Raw genomic sequence first — 19,796 nt, forward strand, 5'->3', positions numbered from 1 at the left:
GGTGTAATGCAGTCCCAAACTCACGCAATCTCATGGTCTCCCTCTATTGCTAGCTGAATTATTATCTCTATACCCTATTCAAGCGCAACACAGAAGGGAAACAATGCCGACTCAGATTCCTTCACACTCTGTCTTTCCTTTTAAAACAGAGAGTAAATGTAGGTTTTCATTCATTTTTCATTTTAATGATTTTATGTTATATTCTCTTTGCAAATTTTGTTTTAATTAACCATATACAATAAAATATTTACTTACTTACCTTCACACTCCCTTTATGTACACCAGAGTTAATTACTGTAGAATAAGAGATTATTTTATTTATTTATTTTTTAAACCCCCGTGTAAATCATTGACAGGACACGACATACGTATTAACCTGCCACTTTGTTTTTTACCAGTGTTCCCATGGGGACTCTATATTAAAAAAGTATTTTTAAAAGTATTAAAAACGCAAATAACCTCAATATAACTCAGGCCCCAGATTTACAAGTCATAGGAACTGTCCAGTGTTGATTAAAGTTTTGCAACACCGCGTCGGGGAACTTTCGCCTAAATCCCTGGGTAACATCATAGGAATTAGTGCATTTCCACACGATCCCTGAACGAACACAAGGCACACGCCCTGTTCTGAATATGTCACAAGCAGCTGATCACGCTGCGTAGCCTGCATTCGGCGGACATCCTCAATGGAACCAGCTTTATAAACACACGATAATGAGTCCTCCGCCATCTTCGGGACTCCGTGTGGGCATTCGGCAGGTTTCCGGCAGGCCGCGATTAGTTGACAAGTAAGTGCATTGCGGGGGGCTCTGTTTGCGCTCCCTTTGGCTTAACAACAGCATAGCATGGCAAGGACGGGCTCTGGGACCACGAGTCCCCGTGATACGACCACGGTAAAAAAACAAACACCTTGGCATTTATACATGTATACTTTTATCTTTTCACCCACAGAACGCTCATTAAAAGGCCCATCCACGGTATCCATGGGGTCCAACTACAACTAGTTTAAAGTAAGTCCTGACACTTTGTTGAGTCTAAACTTTTAATATCGGAGAAAGACATCCTTTGGTTTTCTCACCCATCAGCAGTAAACACGTGCACTGTCAGGTCATGCCCCTAAAAAAGGCATTTCTTTTACCAGGGTTTAAAAGCACGTGAAAGGTGCCCCAATAATGTTGGCAGGTACGCTTGACACCCACCATTTGAGAGGAGAAACTTTGAGTGGGTATGAATCTGCAAAGAAAAGCATGTCATTTCACGAGCAGTGAATATTTGACATTTCTCACTGTATGCCAATCGCTCTATGAATTTTTAGAAAGGCATTGACACCCACTGCATGTATGATCAAGGTTGAGTGGGTATGATATCTAAGAAAATACGCACTTATGAATCATGTCACGTACCAAGACTACTAGTGACAAACTATACACCCTATAAAGAAGGAATGCACTAGAATGTGAAGCAACGCCTATAAAAGAATATGTACAACTATGCAACCATTATGCTCTGCTTTATTTTTTCAGATTTGTCTTACTCAGAAGGATGTAAGCAGGCTAAACCGTAAGTACATGGTCTAGCATTTGGCAGAGTCTGGGATGGGTGCACCTTAGCGTGTGCAGACCTCTCGACTCTATTCACTTGGTCCTGACAAAAACCTAAAAATATAGAAAATTTGAAACATGTTGACCATATCTTCACTATAACTGAGGTACTATCTGGTCAATTCACACCAGTAGTGGTACCTCACTTGTTTTTAAATGTGCCACATGACTCCAGAATGAAGAATATAGGGAGTACATGTAGTACACAATTTTAATCCACTTTTCACGTCTCACGAAAATCACCAGCTCCACTGCAGTTGCAGGCGTCGAAGCACACATGAGTGCACTCGGTCGCCTGGGTGGACCCCGATGATGAAGCATGTCACCAATCAGGTTGGTGAGTGAGGGGTTTCTTAAAAAGAAAAAATATTTTTTTTTTTTCTTGCATTCCACTTCCCTTTAGATTTAATCACTAGGACATTACGTCCTGAGGATACTCCTTCATTTGTTTTATAGAATACAAACTCCAGGGGACTAAGAGTATAGCCCAAGAGAAAACCCTTACTCTCCCTTTGTTAAAAACGTAGTCCTCTCATTTACCCAGATGAAGCAGGAATACAGGATTCCTGAAACGGAACGGTTCCGCTACCTGCAGCTACAACACTGGGTACTCCAACCGGGAGTGAGGGAGAAGGGGGCCGCCGATTGACCAAATATGAGAAATGGCTGATCACCAAGACCACTGACGAGGGCCTGATCTCCGATATGTACGAAATGCTCAGACACAACACACACCCGCAGGACGTGCCGAGCAAACAGAGGTGGGAGAGGGGGTTGCGGGGTGAACTCACACAGAAAGAATAGGATGGGATATATTATAGGGCAAAAGACCCACAGCCCGAATCATAGCCAGCATAGAATCTGCCATGAAAATCACTACCTATTGGTACCTCACACCGGTACGACTTCACAGGGGTAACCCCCGGCGGAGCTCCGCTTGCTGGAGGGGCTGTGGCAACGAGGGAACACTCCTACATATATTGTGGGACTTGCCACTGCTCTCCTCCTATTGGACCGCGATCTTCGACACTGTAGACGAGCTCTGTGACACACAGATCCAGAGGCTCCCGGTGTATGTCCTCCTGGGACTCCCAAACCGCATTACGTACCCACTTAAGAGCATGAGAGGTCGACAAATGGGGATGGCACTAGGGGCAGTGCTGCAAAACATTATCTCACTGGGGCTCCTCCACCTTGCCTAATACCATGGGTTGGCTGCGCAGGCTATGGTTCATCCTCGGCATGGAGCGCAATTCAGCCACTCTGAATAACTCCACTGCCTCCTTTCAGAAAATGTGGAAACCCTTTTTAGGTTTTGCCTAGCAAATGCGTACGAAGTACGCATGCGCTAGGAAAACCTTATGTTTTTCTCTGTGGGGTCGGGTATCCGCCCCCTCCTCCCATTGGCTAGCTCCATAAATGGAGGCTAGCCATTGGGACAGGGCTCTGTCTGTCAATCCCGGACCAGATTCGGGGATTTTTCTCTTTTTGCTACGTCAGCCGAAAGCCTGTTCTCGTCAACGCCCCCGAATCTGGTCCGGCATTGAGCCTGCACCCGCCTTCCTGCTCACGTGGGCGTGGTCGCCTTTCCCGCCCCCTCTCCCGCCCCTCTTCCATGCCGACCACGGCCGCCGGAAGAAGTCCAGGTGAGTGCTTTGTTTTTTTGTTTGTTGCTTTATGTCCGTGTGTGTCTGTTCCCGCCCCCCCCTCCCGCTGTCAGTGTGTGGCCGTTCCCGCCCCCTCCCGCTCTCCGTGCTTTTCCGCCCCCCCTCCGTTGCATTGTAAATGCTTGTTGTAGGTTGTGTTGGCGTTTTCTCGTTTCATTACTAAGGAGTGCTTGATTTGCTCTGCTTGAACCCTTTAGAGCTCAGTGCTTTTTGTAAATATACGTTTTTCTTTCTAACTTCGGGACTGTGAGTAGAAACATTAAAACAGCTGTAGCTCGAGTACAAATGTGAAGTCTTGTTTGCAGTCGCAACCAGCTCTCCAGCTTGAGGCTGCAAAAAAGTGTCCCTCATCTGGCCCTTAATCTCCCTGACGGCACACAGCGCCTTGAAACTTTAAAGAGTGATATGCTCACGCTTTTCAAATATGGATTATTATTAAATGATCATGCATGCTTAACGAATGCCCTGGGTCCAGGTAGCGTCATGATACGCAAACGCTTAAAAGTGTCATCTCAAGTTTCTATTTGCCAATTGGTGGCAAATCCGAGAGGTCACAAAGGTGAGACATACTGTGTTTGCCAGTGCTTATTATGTAATTATTGCACATAGCTTCGACTGATTCAGCTCGTAGGGTCAAACCCTTTCCTACTAAATTAACATAACTAGTTTCGCGCCAAAATGCATTCCAAAACATAAACTGCAATACGTTCCATTGGTCTTTTAGATTAAAAACCCCAAATACGCATTTGATACATGTACCTGTAGTTTGTGATGAAGAATTAAGCCAGTCACAGCAGAGCAACAAATCGGGTGCATCCAAGATGATGTTAAACCCATTTTATGGTCCGAGTGCATATGGCTGAGGAAAAACAAGCGGACGTGGCTACTGCCTCTTGATTTCCAACAGTCGACCGCAATCGGCGTGTTTGGGATCACTACTCCGTTCATTTCCAAACTTGTGATTCAGCAGAGTTAGAAAGCCTAAACCAAATATACGGATATAATGAATAGGCATGCAACCTTTGTCTTTTTGTATCTTCAAACAAGCGCATATTAAACTTTCCAAGCTCAACTACATTAATATATTAGTTGATTTATGTACTTAACATTTTTATTAAACTCATAGATGACAGCCATGCCTCTACTTACACGGACAGTCCATAAATTCCGCTCTACATGCATTTTTGAATTATCGCAGTTTTGCACTATTCTAAACTTCTGGGTCGCGTGACAGCCAATCCCATAGCGAAGCATATTCTGCGAGTCGTCTGGAAGGACTCGTAATTTGTAAAGCAATTTAGGGTTGGAGTACTGTAGAAACCTCAGCCAATGCTAGCGCGAGGGACATAATTTGGATAAGCTCATTGGCTGTGGAAACCACATGACATCTGGATTTTACACCGATCATTTTACTGTTTGAATTGTGTGAATTTATTGATAAAATTGTTGCCTTACTCTTTTACCAATAGAATTCCAGGACTGTTATCTTGTTGAATTCAGCGCCGACTTGTACTCTAAGGGCCGACTTAGAGCCCTGGTCGACTCACGCTGTCCTCCCGGGCGCAAGCTTTTTAGGCGCCATCTTGGGGGTAGTTGGAGGCTCAGCGCTCTAGTGCTCGGGCTAATCGCGGAACCGGCACTATAAATTCTTTCTGGTGTCTAACCTCCGGTTGACACTCTTAGCTCCCTGGCACTCCTCGGAGGCAGGATTCATTTGTACGCATATATTTTTAAAATACTGGATTTTACACCGATCATTTTACTGTTTGAATTGTGTGAATTTATTGATAAAATTGTTGCCTTACTCTTTTACCACTAGAATTCCAGGACTGTTATCTTGTTGAATTCAGCGCCGACTTGTACTCTAAGGGCCGACTTAGAGCCCTGGTCGACTCACGCTGTCCTCCCGGGCGCAAGCTTTTTAGGCGCCATCTTGGGGGTAGTTGGAGGCTCAGCGCTCTAGTGCTCGGGCTAATCGCGGAACCGGCACTTCACTTATGGCAGCCAATTTCCGTCCGCGCAGCGGGCGGGCGCAGCGGGCGCGCCGATGGCGCGCCGGAGGCGCGCCAGAGGCAAGCCCGTCTGGGCCCGTCCGGGCCAGTACGGACCTAGGGCCAAAACCTCTGCCCGATTGTTCCCCACTGTCAACAGATACTTTACTTCCCTTATTTTATTCTAGGGAAGAGTTGTTGTCATTTCGCCCTGTTTCCAATCAACACTGCCGTTACATAGTTGGGCCGGAGACACCTTATAGACGGTGTGCTCACTGCCCCAAGTTTGTTAATGGTGCCAAAAAGGGAGAGCCTATATCCTCTTCCCTGTCCTTTGCCCCATTGAACTGTCGATCTCTGGTCAAGCATTCGGATGAAGTCAATCTTATGATTCAGGATCATAACATTGATGTGCTGTTTCTTACAGAGACATGGCTCTCTGACAGCTCTGAGTTCGATATAGTTAATTCTATGCCCAAGGGCTACGCGATTCAGTGCCTGCATAGGCCTCGTGGCATAGGTGGAGGACTAGCTATAATCCATAAGGAGACACTAGCCTGTAGGATAGAAAATGGCAAGATCTCTGATGCAGAGAGCATTAGGTTTTCCATCCAACTCTCCCCTAATTACTCTTTGTCAGGGCTGCTGATCTATCGACCTCCGGGTGGGGTCAAGCAGTTCATTAGTTCCCTGCTGGAGACAGCACTTACACTGGCAGCCTCTGCCCCCAATTTCCTTCTTTTAGGAGATCTGAATCTCCACTTGGAGGACCGGGGAGATAAGGTGGCTGCTGATTTGCTGGCTGACCTTGAAGCATGCAATCTGACCCTGCATAATAATGAACCCACGCATTTGAAGGGCCATCTATTGGACCCTTTATTTTCTAATGTCTCACTCCTGAAGGCCTCACCGCCATGTCCCCTCCCCTGGTCAGACCATTTTCTTATTCCCTTTAATTTGACAATTATGAATGATTTTAGAGCTGAATGTAAAGGCTCTAGTCGATCTTCTTATAGACCCTGGCCTAAACTGTCCTTTGACGATCTAACCACTGCCCTTGAACAATCTATTCCTGCCCCGATTTTGAACCCCCTTGAAGCAGATTACAGTTTCCATAGTTGGTTACTAAAGGCACTGGATTTGGTGCTTCCTAAGAAGTGTAGTACGAAGAAAAGCAATGGGTTTAAAAACCCCTGGTACACAACTGAACTGCGCGACCTTAGAAAAGTCTGCAAACGTCTGGAACGCGCTTGGCGGAAAGACTGGTCTACTAATAGTAAAGTTCCCTATCAGGAAGCCATGAGGGCATATAAGCTAGCCTGCAACCTCACGAAAGCGACCTTCTATGAAGAGAGAATTAGGACTGCTTCCAGCTCCTCTAGAGAAACATTTATTATAGTGAAGGAACTCCTGAACACCCCCTCTCCTTCACTGTCACAAGTTATGAGCAGAGATCGATGCAACAAGCTTGCACATTTCTTTGATAACAAGGTCAGGAAAATTTTACAAAGTATTCCCCTTAGCACTCCTCCCTCTGAGTCCACCACGCAGGTCGTGAGTGGTGTGAGCCCTTTGTGGGAAGTTATTACTCCTATAACTGAGGAAGACTTCCGCAAAGAATTAGCCAATCTTAAAAGTGGTTCCCCCTCTGATCCTATGCCCATTCATATTCTTAAGAGGATTGCACAGACCATCTCCTCGCGGGCCACGGATCTCCTTAACGCCTCCTTCGGCGGGGGGGAAGTCCCCCCTAGCTGGAAGAAGGCGATGGTTAAGGCTCTCCCTAAAAAGCCGGGACTTGATCCTGACGACCTGGCGAACTTTCGCCCTATTTCTTTGTTGCCTGGCTTGGGCAAAATTGCAGAAAAGGTTGTCAACCGCCAGCTGTCTACATTCCTAGAAGGTCATAACCTGCTCAAGCACTCGCAAACAGGCTTTCGCCCTGGGCAGGGTACTGACTCTGCCCTGATTGCAGTTGTGGAGGAAGCCAGACGCATTCTTGATGCAGGAGGTTCCGCAGCTGTGGTCCTACTTGACCTAAGCGCGGCGTTTGATACCGTTAATCACGGTATCCTTATTCAGCGCCTTACTAGGGTAGGAATTTCTGGTCAGGCTTTAAGCTGGATTACTTCCTTTCTGAACGATCGGTCCTACCAGGTCTGCGATGGCACCAACCTGTCTGAGTCGATCCCCCTCCAGTGTGGAGTCCCGCAGGGCTCCTCGTTGAGCCCTACGCTCTTTAATATCTACATGGCCCCACTGGAGGATGTGGTTTCACCCTTCGGGGTGAAAATAGTGACCTACGCAGATGATACCCAGCTTGTCGTTTCACTTTCCCATCATGAAAATGCGGCAGAAAGATTCGGGTGCTGTTTGACAGGTATCATGGCTTGGATGACAGAATCTCGGCTTAAACTCAATGGTTCCAAAACGGAACTTATGATGCTGGGCAACCTCTCCACCTCCCTTCCCAAAACCATGTGGCCCCCCTGTCTGGGTGAGGCGCCCCAACCCAAAAATGAGATTAAGAGCTTGGGAGTGTGGTTAGAGCCCGACCTTACGTTCAGAGTACATACGAAGAAAGTGGCAGGGATCTGCTACGGTTTGTTACGCTCTGTCCGAAAGGTTTTGCCTCTTCTCCCCTTTAGTTCAAGGAAACTCTTGATTCAGGGGCTAATACTGTCAAGGCTGGACTACAGTAACGCCTTGCTGCTTGGTGCCCCTGAATCAGCCATCAACACCCTTCAGCGAGTACAAAATGCGGCGGCCAGGGTTTTGACAGGCACTGGAAAAAGAACTTCGGCTAAGCCTGCTCTTGGAGCTCTCCATTGGCTTCCCATCCGGGAGAGAGTCAAATTTAAGGCCCTTTCCATCGCCTTTAAGTCTCTCCAGGGAATGGGCCCCCCAATCCTCAGGGACCTTATATGCCCCTACAAGTCTTCGCGCCCCCTTCGCTCTGATGGGAGCAATCTACTGACTATTCCCAGAGTAAAGAGAACTCGCTCAGGAGGCAGGAGGTTCTCTGTGAACGTATCCAAGATCTGGAATGATCTCCCTGCAGCTCTCCGTCTGGAACCCTGTTTTCAGAGGTTTCGGAAATCTTTAAAGACATTCCTTTTTCCACGAGGAATATGAGTCCGCTGCCTGAGGTTCGTGGAAGCTAGCTGTGTGTATCAGCGCTGGGACGCTCTTGGGCAGCCATGCGCTTAAGAAATCCAATTTCATTTCATTTCATTTCATTTCATTTCATGTGCGTCTGAGAATTAATAAACACTGTGGGAGCCTGCTCTATGTATGTGGGGCCTCCTCCAGTGCTGAGCTGGATTTGACTGCTAGGTGACGGGTGTCTCCAAGTAGTAAAATTAGTGCTGAGTGGTGACAGTGGGCCTTACCCTGCTGTTATTCTCCCATGATTTGGGTTAAAATTTGGGAAAGAAGGTGATGTGCGCGGGCGATAACGGCTAAAGTATCATGGGGGCAGGAAGTTGCGTTGCGGCTAGAAACGCAGACTTTGACCGTGGGAACTGGGATCGTTCCTCGGCGTCCCTGCTAAGCCTTGGATCTCTGGCAAATCACTTAATCTCTCCGTATCTAAAAAATAAATAGAGCGTGACCTTGTGTAATGTATTTGGCGCTCACGTGAATACCTTCTGGTCGAGTTAGCGCCATAGAAAACTGGAATAGACGACTGGAAATAAATAATTTAAAAATGTGGATCTTCGGAGCAGGTTAGGCTCTTGAGTGTTCGCATATTGCTCATTTCGCTACTTGATGGCTGGCTGGGCTGCTGCTTATGTTTCTGGACTTCAGGTCCCTGCCTAGTTACCTGTTGTGAATGGGTATAAACAATAAACGTCCGATTATGGTGCCGGTTGGACCTATCCCCCCTCAAGAACACAAAGAACCTACTGACATTTTCTACCTGAAATAGACCATCTAATTTGGAAAGACCACCCTGTGTCCTTCCTGATTTTATTTTCACCAAGTCACTAATCTCAAACTTATACTCCGTTCTCTCCATGCTCACATTTGTCCCCTTGCCTCCTACACCATTTCAACCTTTCAGCCATGCAGGGACCAATTTAGTACCAGGTAAGCATCACACATCTATTGAAATGGGGGTCGCAGTGTGTGGGGGGGCTCGCAGTGTGTGGGGCTCGCAGTGTGTGGGGGGGGCTCGCAGTGTGTGGGGGGGCTCTGTGTGGGTGTGTGGGGGGCTCTGTGTGGGTGTGTGTGGAGGGCTCTGTGTGGGTGTGTGTGGGGGCTTTGTGTGGCTGTGTGTGTGGGGGGCTCTGTGTGGGTGTGTGTGTGGGGGGCTCTGTGTGTGTGTGGGGGGCTCTGTGTGTGGGGGGGCTCTCTGTGGGTGTTTGTGTGTGTCATTTGCGAGAGATAAAGCTAGTTGCATTGTAAGAGCAATGCCAATAGCTCTAACTTTAACAAAGGCAAAACCATTGCATTGTAAATGCTTGTTAACATTGCTTTCGTCTGAATTCAATGAGGTTACTCAGCCCAAGTATCTACGAGTGCGAAGACTCTCAGATATGGGGCAGCATCCCCAACCCTTTCCCAATATTTAATCATTGAAGCAGTGGATCCCGGAACAGGGCAATTTCTTGAGGGCACAGATACTACCGGAAGGGGTGGGGGAGTGGGAGTTATAGTTCTTGTCTTAATCCAGGGGTATGTCTATTGAGGATGCAGTCCACACGTTGGGGGTATATGATCACTTTATTGCAAGCACACCGGTTATGATTTGTCTCCCCCCAGATGCGAGTGCAATCATGAGCTGATCTGATCATTGCAATGTCTTTCCTCTGGATACCTCTGTATGTTATGGTTTGCTTAGAAAACCTCAATAAACACATTTAAACATAAATGCAGCTCCTGGTACTTGCTGTTGCAGACTAGGGTTGGGATAGGAACCTTCGGTTCATTAGGCATTTGGAGTTCCTCTGGGACCTTCCTGGTAGTAGACTCTCTGGAACCTCGCAGCACACACATTTGTTAGGATTCCTTTGCGCCTCTGTATGTTTTCTAGTATAAGCCCCTCATAGGACCTTTGGAGAGATTCTAGTAGAAGCAGGCACAAGGATAAATTGGAGCAAGTCCCTAGGGATTGAGGTGTTCAGGGCACCCCAAAGTACTGACATGCCTAGAAAAACACTCCTCACAGTCCCTGGTGTTAGGCATGGCGTGACTTATTCTGAGCACACACCAGCACAAAGTTCATGATTTCACAACTCTGGCTAACGTGTTCCGAATACCTGGGACACTCAGGTGCACAGTTAAAGAGTTCAAAGTTCTGCAATTATGACTTTACAGATGGGCAGATGGATTGGCTAGTGATAAATGAAAACTAGACACACATGCCTCGCTTTAAAACTCCGATAAACGTATTCTGCTAAGTCCAAAATGAAAGGTTTATGCAGGAGTAGAACTCGAACTGTGGCCTCTAAACCTTCATGCGAGCTTGTACAGAAGGCGGGCAAAACCAGGGTGCTAGTTGTACATGTGCTCAGCCAATGTGTGGGCATGAGTATGTAGCATCCCAGGAAGGCACCAAGTTGACACCGAATACAACATAGTAGCTTATTTACTAAAGCACTAAAACCCTTAACAAGTGTAAAGCCAAATATGTATTACTTGAACAGGCATCTGGGCGATGACGAGTGTAGCTTGTGTCCCACTCAGGCAACATGGATGGACTATTCTCAGCAAAGACGGGAGTATGCTTGCACACCGATCCCTTGTTAATGTGCACGGAGGCCTGCGTGGAAAGCAAATGATGCCAGAATCCTAAAGAGTGAAGGCAGACTTAATGAACTGTCGCAAAGAAATCCCAAAATGAAAAGAAGAGGGAAAGTCCTACTCTACTCCGTGAGAAATAAATATAAATTGCAGTCACAGCTAGCAGACAGCATATACTGCAAAAATGGAAATGAAATATAAAATGAACCCGGAGGACCCATGCTCAGCCTTCTTTAAATAATAGTCTGGGTCCTTAGGGTTCATTTTTGGGTGCATTTTATATTTCATTTATAAATATGCTGTCTGATAGCTTTGGTATTTGTTTGAGACAGACCATGAAGTCTGGCTTTGCTCCTTAGGATTCTGGCGTCATTTGCTTTCCACGCAGGCCTTCCTGCTCTATCCATCAGTTGAGGCCTGATCCTTTGATCATCCCTACAGTGTTGGAAACCTTGGTATGTCCTTACTGGTTCTGACTCATTTATTGTTCCAACTCTATGAGTCGAAGATCTACATTAACCCTTGCTCTTCTGTTTCTCCCCTTAGCAATCTTACTATCTGCTGTTGATTTCACATATTCTGATGTGTATCTCCCAACCATGTTAACTGCAAACTAATTTGGTATTTGTGTAATTAGACTTGGTTGAGATCACACTTGTTCTGTTGGGCTGCATGATGAGTACGCTCAAAGTATTAACATCTACTTGGGCATAGCACTGATTTATACTATTGGCACATTCAAAAGCGTGATGTGTATGCAATTCAGGTTCACTAGTTCACCTATGGGTTTATTTGGCGGAAGAACACCAGGTGACGGGGTCTTTTGGAGAAGTTGTGGCCACTGTTATTAAGTCGATTTTAATTACCCTACGGATATATCGTTTTTGGGCTCAATAGATAATGTGACATGATTGCAAGCACCCATCATTATATACTTGGGTGATGACTTTCCTGATGAAGGTGCTTACCTGCCGAAAAGCCCATAGATGATAGAAGACACAGGATCATTGACTATTCAAGCCACATATGTGATATCTGTTTGAAAATATTATCTATTACTTCTGTGTTATCAAAGATATAAAAACCGAATGATGCAATTTAGTATATTGGTGATGGTATGAAAACGATTCAAGTACAAGTCCATTCTTGCAAGGTACCATGCAATATTGTTGTAGATAACCAATAGGGTGAGCAGTATGAACAAATGAATGTTGTGACCTCTTTAGGATGATATTGCACTTTTACGTGTTCGTGTTTATGTATGAACTATGAAAATTTATTAATAATATCAGTCCACACCAAATGTTCTCCATGAATTATTTTATTGCTATTGAATGATAATAAAAAGTTGACTTCAACTTAGATTTTGTCATTTTTGAGCCCATCACTTAGCTAAAAATGTACTTCAATACATTTTGAGTTGTCGGGGTGGGGTGTTGTTGTACACTAGTAGTCATTAGTATTGTCCCGCGCTGCATCATGTACTTAGATCAAAGTGAGGTATCCATGGTCCACAAATTTCCCATTGTTTGTGTGGGTAGCCTTGTGCTAGCTAAGTTGCCTTTTCCACAACTGTCCATGCCGGGCAGCTGTTCCCAAATACGTGAAGCTGTGAGGGACAGACAGCCAATGTTTGGCTGTGTCCCGTTATATTAGTAGGAATCCCAGTCCGATTCGCTTTCTTTTCAGAAACACAAGGGACTCTGAAAGGAGTAATTTCACAGTACCTTCAATATATGTTAATAGGCATGGAAAGAATCCAACCCCTGATTACAATGAGAAAATAATGAAAAAAGTATATTAACCTATAAGATGTAATAATGAGACGAACTCTGTTTAAAGTCATATTGAATGAGAAAGTGTTTATTCTGAATAGTTTCTTTTCAGTACTAAATCCGTCATATCACATTATAGGGTCATTATGCAAGCGCTCACACATAGAGCCACAGAAATGTTTGTCAAAGTTAATATGCTCATGGCCTCAGGCAGTGTGAAATCCACTCAAACGTTTAGTAGTCCATTGAGTAATCCTTGTATTCTTTTTGATAGGTCAGTTGTGATAATGATTTAAAAAGTTGAAGTGTATAATTTGTCGATGTTTTCGGTCTCTTTAATCGAAAAAATACAAGAGACGATCTTCAGGACCGGGTGTTTTGAAACACAAATGGCCGGCCCTTTTTAAATCCAGGTTTTAACAAATGGAGTGAATTCCTATAACTCCTGTGTATGAAGTAACTAAAATGACAACCGTTATAAATTTCTAATCTAAGTGACCCAATAATTTCCTCATTGCAAAGTAGGCTCCTGGGTGTTTTGTTCCCCTTTACAGCGTTCCACTCAGATTTGAAATGTATACCTGTTGTTATTACAGGTACTTCACATGTCCCAATTTAATGTGTTAAAAGCCTTTTCAAAGCCGAAAAGCATGGCAACAGGTGATGCTGGCAGTGTACTGGTCCACTCCATGGTGAGCTGTACTTTCCACAGGTGGAGGTGGTGCCTTGTTCTGCGGCCAGACATAAACCATTTTGGTCCATGTGGACTAGTGTGGTAATGACTTTAACTAATCTGCTAGCTGGGGCTTTAACAACTGTCTTTAACAGTGGTTTGGGGGTAGTCAGGTTTTGGGACTACTTCGATGGTGGCTGCCTGGAAGTCGGAGGTCAAAGACCCTTCAGGATGTCAAATCTACAAGGCCGTCTAGCAGATTTGGTATTGCGAGGGAAGACAGTCTTTCGAAAAACTCCACTGGAAGGCCTTTTAGGTTTACGTTTTACCACTATTCACAGTTTTCGGGCTCCGGTCAGCTCTTCTGCTATCAGCGGTTACTCTAATTCTGAGCGCTCAGCACCTGTGGGACGTGCAATTTGTGAATCTCACATCATTTCAAGCACAATGTTTGGTTTACTAGGGAGTGCACTTCATATAGCTTTTTATAACAGCAAATTTCTGAGATATGGACTGCGATGCCACAGTCATTTTACCCTCGTCATACCTTATCTCTAGGACTGTGCTGTCTCTCTCCCTTGTTTCATTGAGAACCAACACAATGGCTTCCCTGCTTTGTCGCCAAACTCATATCGGCAAGTCTGTGATGAGACCCATGCCCACTGGATTTAAAATCAATTCTTATGCAGATGTCAGAAATTATTTTTGTGATGTGATAAGCCTGCGACAGAAATTAAGAATGATTTTAATTACTGCGTATCTGTAATATGAAAATGGATGAAACATACATTTTTAAGCCTGGCCGTGTCCAAGACCAAAGTGATCCTCACGGGCAAAAATAATCAGTGGTGTTCACTTAATGGCCATAAGTACTTGGACCTCCGCCTATAGTAGATGAGAGAAAGAGCTTGGGATTTATATTGGATGACAATTTTAGGCCTTTTTGTAACAGATTAATGCAGTGGTCTCCGCATGTTTTCTTCAATTAAGAAAACGATTTCCTTTCATTCTGAGTAGCTCTAAAGCACTGCAGACAAACACTGTTATCAACTGCTTTTGGATTGAGCTAATGCGTGCTATTTGGTGCTGCTTAAAAAACGATTTCTAAGCTTCAGACTTTTCAGGATTGTAAATACATTTTCAAACTCACTTCATACAAAGGATAATTTATATGAACATGAGAAAGACATTTTTTCTGTTGAGTTGCAGAACTGATCCTCACCATTTCTTTTTTGTTTAAATCTTTTTTGTGGCATTTTCTTATTTCCATACAACATGAACAGCATATTGACACCATGAATGAATGAATGAATGAATAAGCTTTATTCGATTTTGTTTTTTAAAATCATAAAAGCATACAAAAAATAACAGTAATTAAAAATAAATATGTACATTCAACAAAAAACATAACTTCACATTCACATTCAAAAGACATAACCCCCGCCTCTGGATTCGGCGGTGAGACATATTTTCAAGAGGTATATCCCTATCTTGAATGAAGATACACGGATTTGTCCTTTAAAGTAGGTGAGCTCAAAAGTTGCGGCAATTGTGCAATGATACAGATCTGTTGGCAACAGAGAAACTAATACCACTGGGTACCTGGACTCCCCCACCCAGTGGATGGTGGTAAGCTACTGTTGTTCCTAATCGGGGGATGTTTGGCATACAGGGATAGAAATCATGTAAGTCCCAAGTCTGTATTGGGCCATCCCCTTCTTGGGCTGGACAAGATCTTAAATATGATGCGATGTTCCGATTCCTGAATCGAACCAGTCCCCTGAAATGTTTTTTGGTAGTAAGCCCAACCAGCCCACCCTTCTTACACTCAGGATTCCGCCGTCTTTGTCCGGTGGTAGGGGTCTGTTCCTTCCCATCCAGAATATAACTTTGTTCATTAGGTCCCGCTGACTTTCAGCTTTTCCCAACGCAAGTGGTGGCACTCCTGTGAGGATGGACACATATGGCGCTGCTTGTGGCGGGAGGTGAATGTATGGTGCATTGCGTACTGTCTAGGCCTCTGAGGGCCTTGATATCGCAGGTTTGCAGGGAGCTTTGAAAGTAGTTGAACTTGGAATTATAGGAGATTGTGGTATGACTTGCTTGCTTTTAAGGATGGCAGATAGATTAGCTGATGACAGAGTGGTGGTTGGCTGGGGTCGGTTCGATGTTACAGGATTATCAATGGGTTTCAGGATGGTCGTAATTTTGTTCTCGAGACCCAAGAGCCTTTCCCCTATGGCGTTGATTTTTTCTGTTAGTGGGAAAATGATATTTTTGACAAGTTGTTCAATCTGAGTCAGAAGAAAGGTCTGGGGATAAGATATCGGTTCGACCAGTTTGACATCAGTCTCCATGGTGGTAGGGAGATTATGGACGGGCATTATGGGGGTAACAGTTGGTATATGGGAATTGCATTGAGACCTTTCGGCATAGTCCTCATCATGCTCTCTATTGACGGGTAGTAACCATGAAAGTACAGAGGCTTGTGTGTTGACTTTATTCAATGAAGAGGGGGTTCCCTGTATACTGCCTTTATTATTTGTAGTGCGGATGCCTTTGGCGAAGAAGGGTGAGTCCACACTGACATATTTAGTTTTGCATAATCTGTTTAGCTCACCCCACGGGGACAGATTCTGCGTTCTTGGGGAGTTTAGTGGAGGAGATAGTGTACTAGATGGGGAGTAACAGGGGCAGATTATGTCTGTAACATGCACAGTAGACCGGGAGCTTGTGGTAAGCGTTTGGTGCATTTGCACCGCATGACCCCCCTGCGCAACTGGACTAATTCCTCCCTTACAGGGCATGATCACAGTGGAAATGATGATGTTACAAATAAATGTTTAAATAAAGTGTGGACACGATACCTCCTTTAGCAGTAGTTACAAGGGGGGTGGCCCGTCCCGTCCTGGTCGGTCCTCTGAGGGCCACAGAGGGCCCGCCCTTTGCCCGGGCTTAGCCCGGCGCTCCCGCGCGCGACTCGCGGTGCGAGAGGTTCTCCCGCCTTTGTTCCCGCGCCTCCAGGCGCTCCGCTGACGTCACCCGACCGCCGGGGCACCTGGGGGATGTAGTCCCTTGCCCTCACGACGGTCGGGTTGCTGGCAACGTGAAGTTTTCCGCCGTTCCCCTCACGGCACCGGGATCGATTGTTTAGGACCTCCCCTGTGGTGGCAGCTTTCCCCCAGAGCGCGCACAACAGCGCTCGGCTCTCCCGCCTTTGTTCCCGCGCCTCCGGGCGCTCCGCTGACGTCACCCGACCGCCGGGGCACCTGGAGGATGTAGTCCCTTGCCCTCACGACGGTCGGGTTGCTGGCAACGTGAAGTTTTCCGCCGTTCCCCTCACGGCACCGGGATCGATTGTTTAGGACCTCCCCTGTGGTGGCAGCTTTCCCCCAGAGCGCGCACAACAGCGCTCGGCTCTCCCGCCTTTGTTCCCGCGCCTCCGGGCGCTCCGCTGACGTCACCCGACCGCCGGGGCACCTGGGGGATGTAGTCCCTTGCCCTCACGACGGTCGGGTTGCTGGCAACGTGAAGTTTTCCGCCGTTCCCCTCACGGCACCGGGATCGATTGTTTAGGACCTCCCCTGTGGTGGCAGCTTTCCCCCAGAGCGCGCACAACAGCGCTCGGCTCTCCCGCCTTTGTTCCCGCGCCTCCGGGCGCTCCGCTGACGTCACCCGACCGCCGGGGCACCTGGGGGATGTAGTCCCTTGCCCTCACGACGGTCGGGTTGCTGGCAACGTGAAGTTTTCCGCCGTTCCCCTCACGGCACCGGGATCGATTGTTTAGGACCTCCCCTGTGGTGGCAGCTTTCCCCCAGAGCGCGCACAACAGCGCTCGGCTCTCCCGCCTTTGTTCCCGCGCCTCCGGGCGCTCCGCTGACGTCACCCGACCGCCGGGGCACCTGGGGGATGTAGTCCCTTGCCCTCACGACGGTCGGGTTGCTGGCAACGTGAAGTTTTCCGCCGTTCCCCTCACGGCACCGGGATCGATTGTTTAGGACCTCCCCTGTGGTGGCAGCTTTCCCCCAGAGCGCGCACAACAGCGCTCGGCTCTCCCGCCTTTGTTCCCGCGCCTCCGGGCGCTCCGCTGACGTCACCCGACCGCCGGGGCACCTGGGGGATGTAGTCCCTTGCCCTCACGACGGTCGGGTTGCTGGCAACGTGAAGTTTTCCACCGTTCCCCTCACGGCACCGGGATCGATTGTTTAGGACCTCCCCTGTGGTGGCAGCTTTCCCCCAGAGCGCGCACAACAGCGCTCGGCTCTCCCGCCTTTGTTCCCGCGCCTCCGGGCGCTCCGCTGACGTCACCCGACCGCCGGGGCACCTGGGGGATGTAGTCCCTTGCCCTCACGACGGTCGGGTTGCTGGCAACGTGAAGTTTTCCGCCGTTCCCCTCACGGCACCGGGATCGATTGTTTAGGACCTCCCCTGTGGTGGCAGCTTTCCCCCAGAGCGCGCACAACAGCGCTCGGCTCTCCCGCCTTTGTTCCCGCGCCTCCGGGCGCTCCGCTGACGTCACCCGACCGCCGGGGCACCTGGGGGATGTAGTCCCTTGCCCTCACGACGGTCGGGTTGCTGGCAACGTGAAGTTTTCCGCCGTTCCCCTCACGGTACCAGGATCGATTGTTTAGGACCTCCCCTGTGGTGGCAGCTTTCCCCCAGAGCGCGCACAACAGCGCTCGGCTCTCCCGCCTTTGTTCCCGCGCCTCCGGGCGCTCTGCTGACGTCACCCGACCGCCGGGGCACCTGGGGGATGTAGTCCCTTGCCCTCACGACGGTCGGGTTGCTGGCAACGTGAAGTTTTCCGCCGTTCCCCTCACGGCACCGGGATCGATTGTTTAGGACCTCCCCTGTGGTGGCAGCTTTCCCCCAGAGCGCGCACAACAGCGCTCGGCTCTCCCGCCTTTGTTCCCGCGCCTCCGGGCGCTCCGCTGACGTCACCCGACCGCCGGGGCACCTGGGGGATGTAGTCCCTTGCCCTCACGACGGTCGGGTTGCTGGCAACGTGAAGTTTTCCGCCGTTCCCCTCACGGCACCGGGATCGATTGTTTAGGACCTCCCCTGTGGTGGCAGCTTTCCCCAGAGCGCGCACAACAGCGCTCGGCTCTCCCGCCTTTGTTCCCGCGCCTCCGGGCGCTCCGCTGACGTCACCCGACCGCCGGGGCACCTGGGGGATGTAGTCCCTTTCCCTCACGACGGTCGGGTTGCTGGCAACGTGAAGTTTTCCGCCGTTCCCCTCACGGCACCGGGATCGATTGTTTAGGACCTCCCCTGTGGTGGCAGCTTTCCCCCAGAGCGCGCACAACAGCGCTCGGCTCTCCCGCCTTTGTTCCCGCGCCTCCGGGCGCTCCGCTGACGTCACCCGACCGCCGGGGCACCTGGGGGATGTAGTCCCTTGCCCTCACGACGGTCGGGTTGCTGGCAACGTGAAGTTTTCCGCCGTTCCCCTCACGGCACCGGGATCGATTGTTTAGGACCTCCCCTGTGGTGGCAGCTTTCCCCCAGAGCGCGCACAACAGCGCTCGGCTCTCCCGCCTTTGTTCCCGCGCCTCCGGGCGCTCCGCTGACGTCACCCGACCGCCGGGGCACCTGGGGGATGTAGTCCCTTGCCCTCACGACGATCGGGTTGCTGGCAACGTGAAGTTTTCCGCCGTTCCCCTCACGGCACCGGGATCGATTGTTTAGGACCTCCCCTGTGGTGGCAGCTTTCCCCCAGAGCGCGCACAACAGCGCTCGGCTCTCCCGCCTTTGTTCCCGCGCCTCCGGGCGCTCCGCTGACGTCACCCGACCGCCGGGGCACCTGGGGGATGTAGTCCCTTGCCCTCACGACGGTCGGGTTGCTGGCAACGTGAAGTTTTCCGCCGTTCCCCTCACGGCACCGGGATCGATTGTTTAGGACCTCCCCTGTGGTGGCAGCTTTCCCCCAGAGCGCGCACAACAGCGCTCGGCTCTCCCGCCTTTGTTCCCGCGCCTCCGGGCGCTCCGCTGACGTCACCCGACCGCCGGGGCACCTGGGGGATGTAGTCCCTTGCCCTCACGACGGTCGGGTTGCTGGCAACGTGAAGTTTTCCGCCGTTCCCCTCACGGCACCGGGATCGATTGTTTAGGACCTCCCCTGTGGTGGCAGCTTTCCCCCAGAGCGCGCACAACAGCGCTCGGCTCTCCCGCCTTTGTTCCCGCGCCTCCGGGCGCTCCGCTGACGTCACCCGACCGCCGGGGCACCTGGGGGATGTAGTCCCTTGCCCTCACGACGGTCGGGTTGCTGGCAACGTGAAGTTTTCCGCCGTTCCCCTCACGGCACCGGGATCGATTGTTTAGGACCTCCCCTGTGGTGGCAGCTT

General features: G+C 48.8%; 1 protein-coding gene across 2 annotated transcripts in view; it reads left to right on the plus strand.

Moving 5' to 3' along the window:
* Window positions 1–635: 635 nt before the first annotated feature.
* The window catches only part of LOC147710658 (uncharacterized), a 509,433-nt gene continuing 490,272 nt past the window's right edge, over window positions 636–19,796 (plus strand). Inside the window, exons 1-3 of one of the 2 annotated variants that reach the window (XM_086921346.1) lie at window positions 636–788; window positions 952–1,010; window positions 1,524–1,560. The gene's annotated coding sequence lies outside the window, so the exon portion shown is untranslated. The remainder of the gene's footprint in view (window positions 789–951; window positions 1,011–1,523; window positions 1,561–19,796) is intronic. The other variant, XM_086921345.1, reaches the window with a different exon arrangement.

This window comes from Lissotriton vulgaris, chromosome 5 (genome assembly GCF_964263255.1).
Source record: "Lissotriton vulgaris chromosome 5, aLisVul1.2, whole genome shotgun sequence".
NCBI classification, from domain to species: domain Eukaryota; kingdom Metazoa; phylum Chordata; class Amphibia; order Caudata; family Salamandridae; genus Lissotriton; species Lissotriton vulgaris.